Raw genomic sequence first — 12,958 nt, forward strand, 5'->3', positions numbered from 1 at the left:
AGCTTTAAAATTATGTTGACGGTCAATTATAATTTGATTAAAGTTATTTAAAAGGTGAAGTAACATGTATGCACTGGTTGTTAGTCACTAAGTGTAAACACAGCCTATTAACACAATAGTACTCATAGTAGGAACCACTAAGGCACACGCAGAATAGTTCCTAATCTTTTATAAGCCTTGTGACTTTAGTATTTGTGAGCTTTTATTCTGAAGGTCAAACAAAATGTAGATAAATGTGTTCGTCACCGAGTCGCTTCTTAAAAGAGACAACTAAAGCATCTGATGAAGGGTCATTTTATTTTTACATTCAGCATCAGTTACAGCCCCTAACGAGCAAATATACGTCTTAGAAACTTTTATTTTGGAAGTCTAGCACACTTGCTGTAATACTTGAACTGCAGTGATATAATGAAGTGTATGCATTGGTCGCTTTACGTGCCGCTGCAAAACAAACCAACAGGCCAAAGAGAAGTATAAAATATAACGCTGAGGGAACTGTGTAAACTTTAAGGTCAATTTTACACCAATACATGACAAGCAGCTGTGAGCTACTGTGTTCTCGTGTTTATTTTTGTGCTTCAGTACAAACTAATGTAAGCTAGCTTTCTGTTAGCTCCTTTACAGCAGTCTGAAATAAAGCTGAATTCCAGTTAAGGCTGTTCTAATGTGAATCTTTTGTTGTTGTTGTTGTTGTCACCTGTATATTTAGCTATACCTGAACGTGAGACGATTGCTCCGAGAGAAGACTAAAAGTAACATTGCTACTCGATCTGTATCTGGTGCCTTGCTGTTAACTGAATGACCCACATACTGCTTCCATTGGCTGCTTTTCTCTGTCACTCACAGACCTCTTCCTGAAAGGGGTAGGTGCACCAGCAGCTCCATTTCAAGCTACAAACACTGAAACTGAGCATTAGAGCTCAAAACAAGGAGAAGTTTAAATATCTCCTATTTGGACACGTTAGACTGACATTCATTTGCCTAAGCCTGAGCCATTTCTCAATTGTAACACCTGTGTACTGATACGATTTCAGCAGTGCCTCTGATTGGACTGAGAGTTTTGTACATCTCATTGGAATTCTCTTCTCTGTGAGAGACATCTGCATACACTTGCTCAGGAGTGCTTCTAAATATATGCACACTCTAATGCACAAGATAATACTGATAAATCACGTTCTATGTGTAAAAAATGCTCATGCATGCTAATTAAATACACCACTTTGCTTACAAAAGGCTGATAAATGAGGCTCTCGGAATCATCCTGAGCACAGCTGCAATACTCCAAATGGATTTGCTTTTCAACCTGGTATCTGTGAGAAACATTATTTCTTTGGGATATTTGATTATTGATTAGGATGTGCTGTCCAATTCATTTTGAAGAACATGCATCATGCAATATTTTCATGAGAAAAACAAAAGGTAAGTAACACATTGAAGCAGAGGTAAAAATGTAGTGTAGTGATCTGTCTGAGGAGAAAAAGACCAGACACCTGTTTACCTAATTTACTCATTTTAGAATTTATAAAAAATATTTTTATTAAAGCCTACTTAGTTCTGTGCCTGCTTCTTTCACTTTAATGCCTCATTTGATTTATTAGCATTTATTTGTGCTTCCACTGTTTTAAAAGAAATCAAAAATAAAGATCCAACTTCCTTTTATGCTTTCAGCTGCACCATGCGGTTTCATCGATTATATTATTTACTGAAAATTAGGCAAAATTTTGCATTTCTACAATATATCACAATAAAAAAAAAAAGCCTGAGTAAATGAAATGTTTAAAATCAAAGGTTTTTTTATTTGAACAGTTCATTGTTGAGGTTCCAGATGTCATTCAATTTAACATGTTGCATTGTGAAATTACACAGAAAAGATATATGTAATCAAATTACTATCCGCTGATGAAGGCTGTGCAAAGAGTGAAAAGGTCAAGGAAAAACCTTGTAAGGGGACCTTGGATTGTGATCGTTATGTCAACCTAAGATGGGTAGATTTGGAAAAACAGAGATATCAGACTCTGCAGAAATGTTAAAAACTCAAGTGGAGGCTCTAAACAAACACTTTAGATAAACCTAACAAAGAACTTAATCTAACCCAAAACATTAGCTTTCTATTTATTTTTGTTTTGTTATTTTGCCATTTATGCAGAGAACTCATTAACAGCTTTAGAAGACACTGACAAATGATGCCGTTCAGCTGAAGGTCAGGACAAATAATACTTGTCATTCTTGATGACAGCTACAAACGACATATTTTGTCATTTAATTTGGGAGACCTGCTGGCAGATTTGGGGTTTTGTTTTCGCCAACTATCACATACAATTTTATTTATACTATACAATACAATACACCTTAAAAATAATAACATGTCTCACTGAATTTGAGTTGGTTGTTTGTGCAACCACGTCTTTGCTAAAGGCAGCAGTTTGCCTCTTGTCACAACATTCGCTGTGGAGCTCGCAGATGCAGGAAAAGAGAGAGACAGAAAGAGAGGGGGAGAGGTGAGGGAAAGGCTACTCTCTCTTGTCTCATTCCCTCTGAGGGGTTGACAGGTAGAGAAATAGATCATTGGTCCATGACAGCTCACTATGACCCTACGCTATCATGCAGTATGCTGCCTGTGGAATGAGCTCCCTTATGCAATTGGCAGCCAGTCCATTTACAGCCCAGCTACTTAACTGCAAATCCTCCGTTCTCTCCTGTTTGACTCACATACATTTTACCCCTCAATGTCTATGCACTCTCCTTGACCGCTGCCAATGTTAATGAGAACATATTACATGAAGAGTTATTTAGGCAGTTTAATCACATTACAAGAACAGCTTTGGTGCGAAAGCTTGTTTGGTGGCCATGTGAAGGACTGGTCCGCCTTATGCTGGGATAGGCTCCAGTCCAGTTACCCCAGAGCCCATGAACTGGAGTAAGCAGGTCAAGACAATGATTGAGTGAAGACTGGGGGTAAGGGGAGGAGACTGGAGGCATGGTTCTGCCGTATAACTGCCAGATCAGTAAAACAGGAATTAACCACACACCACAAACTCTCTTCGGTTTAACCTCCTCTATCCTCATCTCATACACAGTATTTTTCCCACTTTATGTCCTTGTCTTTCCACATTTCTCCTTTGGTGTTGCCTCTCATCTTTTCTCCTCTGTAATGCAGTTCACTCTGCCCTCCACAGCCTCTCCCCTTATTCTCCTCTCTCACTAAGTGACCCGCAGTAGACACCACCTAAGACTGCTAGTGGGTGTTTAGATAAAAGCACTGAATTTTATCTAATTAAACAAAAAAAAAGTGTCGAGTAAGTCTTATTTTCTTAGGCATGTATCTGTTGTGCAGCTATAGGTGGTCTCGGCATACTGAATATCATCACAGTGTGGTTCACCAACATCTAAATGAAGACAAAGCTCATCATGCACTGTTCTGAAACTGCAATTCTTAAGTTTCAGCCAGGTGCCAGAGGTAGAAGTCAAATGAAAGAGAGAAAGAGGAGAAGTGTGTGTGTGGGGGGCCTCTTCTTTTTAAGTGTCCCTGCTGTCAATGCAATGGATTACAGGATACAAAGCAAGCCATTACTGCTTAGCATTTGTTGAATCTTTGAGTGCCCAAACAGTGACAGGTCTATTTCTCCACCGTTAGTGAGAGAGACAGGCAGAGCAGAGGACACCTAATTACCCAGTATTGTGAGGCATAATAAAAGTCTTGATAAGCCTGGCGACAGGACAAGCTATGTGAGTGTGTGTTAGTATTAGGGCTGCAACTAAAGATTATTTTGGTTGTCGAATAATCTGCCAATTTTTCGTTAATTAATCAACGATTATTTCAATAACAGCTATCTCCGCTTCCTGTGGGCAAACCTCCTGTTTTAGGCTCCACTACCTCACCTGCTCCAGTCTGCCCACCTGTGAATATCACCCTGTTGTCTTGTCCTTCAGCGAATTAAAATAATTACCCAGGAAACGTATTAATATGTAAATAATCAAATGTCCGAATAAAAATCTGAATAAAAATGAAATAAATACAATACAAAGTAATACAAATTTAAGTGCTACTAGTATTTAAACAAAAAAATAATGCGCAAATAGGACACAACAAGTTCAAATACAGCTTCAAATAAAGTCAAAATCTTTTTTTTTTTCAGTCCAAAATAACAACTTTCCAAAGTTTACATCCATCCATCCATCCATCTTCATCCGCTTTATCCGGGGCCGGGTCGCGGGGGCAGCAGCCTAAGCAAAGAGGCCCAGACCTCCCTCTCCCCAGCCACCTCTTCCAGCTCATCCGGGGGAACACCAAGGCGTTCCCAGGCCAGCCGAGAGATATAATCTCTCCAGCGTGTCCTGGGTCTGCCCCGGGGCCTCCTCCCGGTGGGACATGCCTGGAACACCTCACCCAGGAGGCGCCCAGGGGGCATCCTTACCAGATGCCCAAACCACCTCAGCTGGCTCCTTTCGATGTGGAGCAGCAGCGGCTCTACTCTGAGCCCCTCCCGGATGGCCGAACTTCTCACCCTATCTCTAAGGGAGATGCCAGCCACCCTTCGGAGGAAGCTCATTTCCGCCGCTTGTATCCGCGATCTCGTCCTTTCGGTCACTACCCACAGCTCGTGGCCATAGGTGAGGGTAGGGACGTAGATCGACCGGTAAATTGAGAGCTTCGCTTTTACACTCAGCTCCCTCTTAACCACGACGGACCGGTGCAGCGTCTGCATTACTGCAGCTGCAGCCCCAATCCGTCTGTCGATCTCCGGCTCCCTTCTCCCATCACTCGCGAACAAGACCCCGAGATACTTGAACTCCTCCACTTGGGGCAGGACCTCATCCCCGACCCGGAGTGGGCACTCCACCCTTTTCCGGCTGAGAACCATGGCCTCAGATTTGGAGGTGCTGATCCTCATTCCCGCTGCGTCACACTCGGCTGCGAACCGCTCCAGTGCGAGCTGGAGGCCCTCACCCGATGAAGCCAACAGAACCACATCATCCGCAAAGATCAGAGATGAGATCCTGAGGCCACCAAAGCGAAAGCCCTCCGCCACTTGGCTGCGCCTAGAAATCCTGTCCATAAAAATTATGAACAGAACCGGTGACAAAGGGCAGCCCTGGCGGAGCCCATCACCCACCGGGAACGAGTCCGACTTATTGCCGGCAATGCGAACCAAGCTCTTGCAACGGTTGTATAGGGATCGAATGGCCCGTAGCAATGGGCCAGACACCCCATACTCCCGCAACACCTCCCACAGGACACCCCGAGGGACACGGTCGAATGCCTTCTCCAAGTCCACAAAACACATGTAGACTGGTTGGGCAAACTCCCATGCACCCTCAAGTATCCTCGAGAGGATGAAGAGCTGGTCCAGTGTTCCGCGACCAGGACGAAAACCGCATTGTTCCTCCTGTATCAGAGGTTCGACTAGCGGACGAACTCTCCTTTCCAGCACCCTGGCATAGACTTTCCCGGGGAGGCTGAGGAGTGTGATCCCCCTGTAGTTGGAACACACCCTCCGGTCCCCCTTCTTAAAGATGGGGACCACCACCCCGGTCTGCCAATCCACGGGTACTGCCCCTGATCTCCACGCAACATTGCAGAGGCGTGTCAGCCAGGACAGCCCTACAACGTCCAGAGCCTTCAGGAACTCGGGGCGGACCTCATCAACACCAGGGGCTCTGCCACCAAGGAGTTGTTTAACTGCCTCAGTGACCTCGCCCCCAGAAATTGGCGGGTCATTCCCCTCATCCCCAGACTCTGCTTCCTCCTTGGAAGACGCGTCAGTGGGATTAAGGAGGTCCTCGAAGTATTCCTTCCACCGCCTGACAATTTTCTCAGTCGACGTCAGCAGCGCTCCGCCAGCACTATACACAGTGCAGGTAGAGCACCGCTTTCCCCTCCTGAGACGCCTGACGGTTTGCCAGAACCTCTTCGAGGCAGTCCGAAAGTCTTTTTCCATGGCCTCTCCGAACTCCTCCCACACCCGAGTTTTTGCTCCAGCCACTGCCCGAGCCGCATTCCGCTTGGCCTGTCGATACCTGTCGGCTGCCTCCGGAGTCCCACAGGCTAACCAAGCCCGATAGGACTCCTTCTTCAGCCTGGTGGCTCCCTTCACCTCTGGTGTCCACCATTTGGTTCGGGGATTACCACCACGGCAGGCACCAACCACCTTGCGGCCGCAGCTCAATGCAGCAGCTTCGGCAATGGAGGCGCTGAACATGGTCCATTCGGACTCGATGTCCCCCGCCTCCCTCGGAATGCTGTTGAAGCTCTGCCGGAGGTGTGCGTTGAAGATCTCGCGGACTGGGGCCTCTGCTAGTCGTTCCCAGCACACCCTCACTACACGTTTAGGTGCACCAGGTCTGTCCAGCGTCCTCCCCCGCCACCTGATCCAACTCACCACCAGGTGGTGATCAGTTGACAGCTCAGCCCCTCTCTTTACCCGAGTGTCCAGAACATATGGTCGCAGGTCTGGTGATACGATTACAAAATCGATCATCGACCTACGGCCTAGAGCGTCCTGGTGCCACGTGCACTTATGGACACTCTTATGTTCGAACAAGGTGTTCGTTATGGCCAAACTGTGATTAGCACAGAAGTCCAATAACAAACTAACTTTGTTATTGGACTTCCAAAGTTTACAGATAATTATAATAACAATAATAACATAGATGATTACATCAATGCTGTAACTGCAATAAGTTAGTTTATTAACCATTCGCACTACAACCTGGTTTGCCTCTTACCTGTAATTATTTTTATTTAATTTAATAACTGTACAGTACTCTCTGTTTATAGTAACCATTGTCCTTAATGCAAATATGTAAGAATTATTGTGTATGTTTCTGTTCCGTGTCCTGTGTACCGTTTGTTTGTATATTTGTGTTTTTGGCTGCTGTTACAACCAAATTTCCCCTTGTGGGACAATTAAAGGATTATTCTATTCTATTCTATAATTGAGTTCATGAATTCATGATTTCATGATTTCAGTAGACGCGCTCTGAGATGATGTTCCCAGCTGCTGATAACCCTGCTAAAGATGCTCTCTGTCACGACTTTAACCATTTGAAGTCTGCTTTACTAGATTTCAAACTACCAGTTTTACTAGCAAAACAAAAAAGAAATAGAAAAGATGGTTACTAATCACAAATTTGGTTATATATAATAGTTTCTCAGATGGTGTAGTGTTTAATGCCAATTAAACTGTTTAGCTGATTACATAAATAATCAATTATTGATATGGGCCGACCCACAGATTAACTGTAACATTAGGTAGAAGAGGTTTATTATAATATTTATGTGTGGAGAAAAAAACTATGAGACAGTGTAGCTTCTCCAGTTTAATGTTTTGCATTTCACTCATTAGCTAACAAAACTGAAAGGTTCTTGCTTAGCTAGCATCATGCTGCGCGGTTTCTGACATGTAAGCTAACATAAACATTACTCTACAAACATTAATGTAAACACGCAATGAACTTAACTCCCTCGAACTGACCCATTCAGAGTTGATGTCACAGCTCCAGAGTGTGATTTCTAATGTTTAGTGTGTTTTTATGTGTAATGTCTTTACCTTCATACCAACAAAGAACACACTTTTGTCGTCAACGAGAGTTTTTAAATGGAAAAAGAAAGGCTATTTAAAAGTCACTTTGGCAGTTATATTTTATTGGTTTTTACAACCCTCACTATGAGAATATCCCTTTAATGTACACATACACTGAAATTGTGAGAGAATAGTGCCCAACGTGGGGCTTGAACTCACAACTCCGAGATTAAGAGTCTCATGCTCTACCGACTGAGCTAGCTAGGCTGTGATGCCCCTGCTGTCGTGGCAGACGATGTAGGCGATACCGCCCCCATATCTTCCTGTGGTGTATTGCAGTTGCCAAAACACCTTTACATCATATAGTGTATGACACATCGACACTAAAATTCTGCGTCGACTAATTTTTATAGTCAATATCATCGATTATGTCGACGAATCGTTGCAGCCCTGTTGTTGTGTGTACAGACGTATATGCATTTGTGCCCATGCCTCTATGTGCAGTTTTTTCCCTATGTGCATATCTGTATGGGCTCACGTGTCTGATGTTTCGTTTTGACTGCGTCTGCTGCGGCATCGCCGTTCCAGTTAAGTGATTTAGAGCCCTGTCTCCGTCTCAGAGCCTGTGTCCAAGAAGCTGCGGGACCAAGAGACAGCGGCAAAGCGATTTGATGACTAATGTGTTCACTCAGGAAAAATTAATGATTTTTCCAGCCGGGGTTAATGGACATGTTAACACACACAAATGATTTGTTTAAAAGGAAATGACCGCAATATATATTTGGTCATCTCGGTCTCACCGTCCCAGAAACCAATTCCAAATGAAACGACACACGCAGACATTCACACGGCTCATCTTTCCGCACATTGCTTGCACACAGTCATCTATTTACCTCCTATACATTGAAGATGCGCCACAGGAAATGTATGCAGTTTCATTGGCTGTAATTTCATTCATTTTTGCATTTAATGTTTCACCTAGTACTGATACAACCTTCGTTTGGGGCTTAAACAGCTACTAACACATTATGGTTGCATATACCTTCGCATTATAAAAGCACTCAGAAGTAATCAGAGGGTCCAGTGAGGGAAGAGGGGCAGATAAAGGTCATCACAAAGAATGAAGCAATAGCTAGGCCAATAAATTCGGCCTGATGTGAAGGTAGCCGTAAAACACACTGCAGTTTTTATCCATTTGACAAAATAGCTGTCTGTCTTAAAATAATACTGAATTAATAAGTGGAGATGTGGGGAAAGAACCTCATAATAGTCAGCCAAAAAAACAAAGCCAGACTTGAAAGTACGGTTATCTTCTTCTGTGAAAGACAAAGCCGAGCTGTAATCATCAGCACTGAATGAATCCATGCCGTCAGAGTCACCACAACAACAAAGTGTAAGTTGAAATTTAAAGCTAAAAATCAGAAATTGGATCAATCTTAATAATGTTAATCTATTTTCTAGGCCTGTATATATATATATATATATATATATATATATATATATATATATATATATATATATAGTTAAGCGGTAGTGACACTACAGTTTTAGCTGCACTGCATTTTAGCTCAAAGTCAAACAGCAGCAGCTTCAGTTGCCACAGGGGGAGCTATTGATGTTTTAGAAGGCTACTCATTGTACAGTATTATAATAGATGTGTGTGTGTGTGTGTGTGTGTGTGAGAGAGATAGAGAGATAGAGAAGAACAGGAGGAGAGCGAGTTACTGAGTGTGGATGTGTATTTGTGTGTTCTGGTCCTCAGCCAGAGATGTTAGCCAGAGGTTATTTGGCAAAAACAGCAATATGCACTTTGTTTTTTACTGTTTAACGGGAGCATGCTACTCAGTCTACCCATTTTAAACAGAAGATCTCGAAACATTCAAACTGCAAATGATCCGGCGTACTTCAACTTTCATCAGCATAATGGCTACAAATGCAACTAAACTGAAAACTCAATACGAGGGTGAAATGAGGACACGTATTGGTGGTTAGAGATAAATGCAACACACATCAGTAAGTCAGTTAATCCCTTTTTGAATTTGGCAAAGACAGCTTCCTATGCACATTTCTCATTGTATCTTAAATGTAGTTTCAACAACTTTCTTTACTATTTGTTTGTACAGTTTGTATGTTTTTTTTTTTAATTTCATATTTATATCCTGTTCATAGCCTGTACATAGCTTGTACTCACTACAGCCTGCGCATACTTATAGTTATAGAATATTCATAACATACTTCATACCGTTTACATTATAACATACCATAATAGACCCATTTCTGTAATATACTTACATATCTATATTATTGCTAATATATATTGTAATATATCTATATCATGGCTAAAGCACTTCTGGATGGATGCAAACTGCATTTCGTTGCCCTGTACCTGTGCATGTGCAATGACAATAAAGTTGAATTCTATTCTAATTCTATTCTATTCTACATAAAAAAATATTAAATGTACATTACCAGAAGCCAAAAGCATTCGTTATAATCACTTATAACTGACACAGTGACAGTTATAATTAAAATAGACTATTTTAGGCTTAACGATATAGATAGCACACACAAATCAAAAATATGTAGGGACTAAATTGATCCGTGTTTGATTAGATTTGAGATATTGATTTAGAAGTAACCAGTAACAGTAACCACTAGTAATTGAAAGAATGAGCCTACAACAGTACAATTATGGCTTTTCTTTTTTTGCCCTCTATGGATTCATTTGTGCGGCTGACTGATATGGCCATAAATGCTCTGGCAATTGTTTACAATTGTAAACTTGAAAACTAAAAAAGAGACATAGGGAGGTGGAACCAGTGAATGGAAGAATATAGCCAGTATCATGCACACCATTTTGGTTGGTATCATCTATTTTCACGTGCTGCCACCTCCTTCAGATGACATCATGCACTTTGTAATAGATGAAAAGAATGAAAGAGATTTTGACTCTATAGTCACCTAATCTGACACAGAGACCATCGTAACTGAGAAAGACACTGTGACCAGACTTTAGAAAAAAATCTATCTGTCATCCCCTGTTACTATACCATGGATGTGTCCTGAATGCAACTCTACGGACAAACTTAAAACCAAGACTCACACAGTTTTTTTCTGGCTGTCTACCACACAGACTGATGTAAAAATCAAGGATAAGGCAGAGAATATTGAGGAAATACAATGGGCTGTGCTTAATGGAGACCCTGGAGATGACTAAACAAAGGCTCGCATTGCTGGCAGACAAACTAATAAGACGCAGAAGCCAAAAGAATAAATGTCCCGTTCTCCAAAGAACCAAGATCTACAACCAGCTGCAGTGCGGTAACATACATATTGCGAGCTGACTAAGCGTAGTAGACAAGCACGAGAAACAGAAGCATCACATAACACTCGTTCTCAACGCTAATGGAGTTGAGGGCAGAATGCCACAACAGAACTCAGACAAAATCAGACATTTGGACTGCATCGCATTCAGAGCTACAGGTTAAAGAGAAAGTGGTAACGCATAAATCCACCCATGTGGGTGAACAAGCTGCCAGAAGAAAAAAACTCAAGAGGAATATAATGTTTGTGTCAATAATAAAGGACAGCTCTATGCTAGCTACTAATCAAAGAAACTATAGTGGCACCAGTATTGACTGACTTACCCTTTTAATTCCTATATAGGTGCCAGGTAATGGTGTATTTATGCATGTATATATGATGCAGTTATTACCTGAGTTTCTATTTTAATCATTTTAAGACCTGCTATAGGACCAGATTATTTTTATTGTGTCTTGATATGTACAGATGAGCGTGCGCTTTACTTTCACAGTAACTGTATACTTAAATGATTCAGTTCCTGTCATTTATACAGTAGTCTGAAACAAATAAGGCTGAACATCAGCTCTTTGCACCTCTGTTTTCTTGTGAGGATTGTTTTGTCCTCGTCTTAGACTCCATCAAAATCTTCCTCAGTTCACACCCCTACACTGACTTATTGCCTGCAGTAATAAAGGTGCTAGCTACTGATGTTGACTGACGTTCTGTGCGTGTGTGTGTGTGTGCGTGTGTGTGTGTGTGTGTGTGCGTGTGTGTGTAAAACCTAAGGGCACAAACAACAACCTAAGGTGCAGGATGTGCTGGCTAGACATCTGTTGTTAGTGGTGGAAGGTAAGTGAGTTTGACAGAGCTGAGATTGAACAGGAGGCATTCTGCCATCCAGGTGAAGACAAAGTCCACACACACACACACACACACACACACACACACACACCTCACTTTACTTTAATGAGTAGTGAGAGCCAAATGCGGAGCAAAATGGATAGAAACATGTACGAGTAGACGCTTCAAAACGGTAACATAATCATAAACATCACTAACACATCAGAAAAAAGAAATAAAGGAAATAAAGATGCCGAAGTAAAAAATAAAAGCTGTCAAAACCACTGAAAACTAAAACTTTTATCAGCCTTTTTCAAAAAACATATCTGAAAAACATTTAAAAGAACTAAAGCTTTTCAAGGTTTCAAGGAAACTGTGCATTGATATGTACACAGCTATGCCTCCTGGCCTGTACTTCAGGCAGGTCCAGCGGGAGTACTATCACAGCATTATGGCATAAATGAGCTCCTTACATATGCAGCGGCAGGCAGAAAGAGGCACTTTTATTACCGAGTTCCAAGAATATGAACTTTTCACCGCCGTTACTGTCCTGACTAGTCAGATCATTATTTGTTACTATAAGAGAAGCCTCGTGTGCTGCTGCTGCTGCTGCTAGAGAACGCTGCACTTCTCTCTTATCTTGTGGGATGCAAAGATTTTATATGCTAAAAACCTGCAGCTTATCATCTCAACTAACAAAATTAGCTAGTAGTAAATCACTTTTTTCTCAGGATTTCATACAATACTGGACAATGACATAGACGGGTTGCCCAGAAAGTGTGTTGTGTTGAGCAGCCAGTGATGTGTTCCCTGTGCGGTGGCCGCTGCTATCTGCCGTGTGCCCGCAGCTACAGTGTGTTCCCTATTTTATCACTTTCATCTAAAAGAACCACACTCACAGCTGGAGAAAGGTGACCCGACTGCTAATCAACCACTAGAGCCTCGGTGTGCCACCACGTGTGTGTGCATGTGCCCCTTCGTGTGTATTTGTAGATGCTCGCAGGTTCTGCTGCGTGCAGCTCTTTACAATCCGTCTCTGAAATGATCTCAAAAATCCTTTCTAAAAGGAGGGAAAAAATTCCACTGCTCACTTTTCTGCCAGTCCTCTACTCCCTTATTCCTGCCTCTCTCCAGCTGAGTATTAAATTCAGCAACTGAGAAGGTGACCTGCGTGCTCTGCCATAAAGAGCAGGGGAGCGGAGGAGAGAGAAGTGGGGGAGGAGGAGGAAGAGAGAGGCGAGGAAGGGGAGCTGAGTGGAGGCTGCTGGATCAGCAGAATCTGAGTGTTTAGA

The 12,958-nt window shown here is 42.3% G+C and overlaps 1 protein-coding gene and 1 non-coding gene across 3 annotated transcripts in view; both read right to left on the bottom strand.

Moving 5' to 3' along the window:
- agbl4 (AGBL carboxypeptidase 4) overlaps nucleotides 1–12,958 on the bottom strand; it is a 359,352-nt gene that overhangs the window by 246,249 nt on the left and 100,145 nt on the right. The window lies entirely within an intron of this gene.
- Nucleotides 7,718–7,790, bottom strand: trnak-cuu (transfer RNA lysine (anticodon CUU)). The gene has a single exon. It is a non-coding gene; the product is annotated as a tRNA-Lys (tRNA).

The sequence above is a fragment of the Neolamprologus brichardi genome, chromosome 23, assembly GCF_056152115.1.
Source record: "Neolamprologus brichardi isolate AB-2024 chromosome 23, ASM5615211v1, whole genome shotgun sequence".
Classification (NCBI taxonomy): domain Eukaryota; kingdom Metazoa; phylum Chordata; class Actinopteri; order Cichliformes; family Cichlidae; genus Neolamprologus; species Neolamprologus brichardi.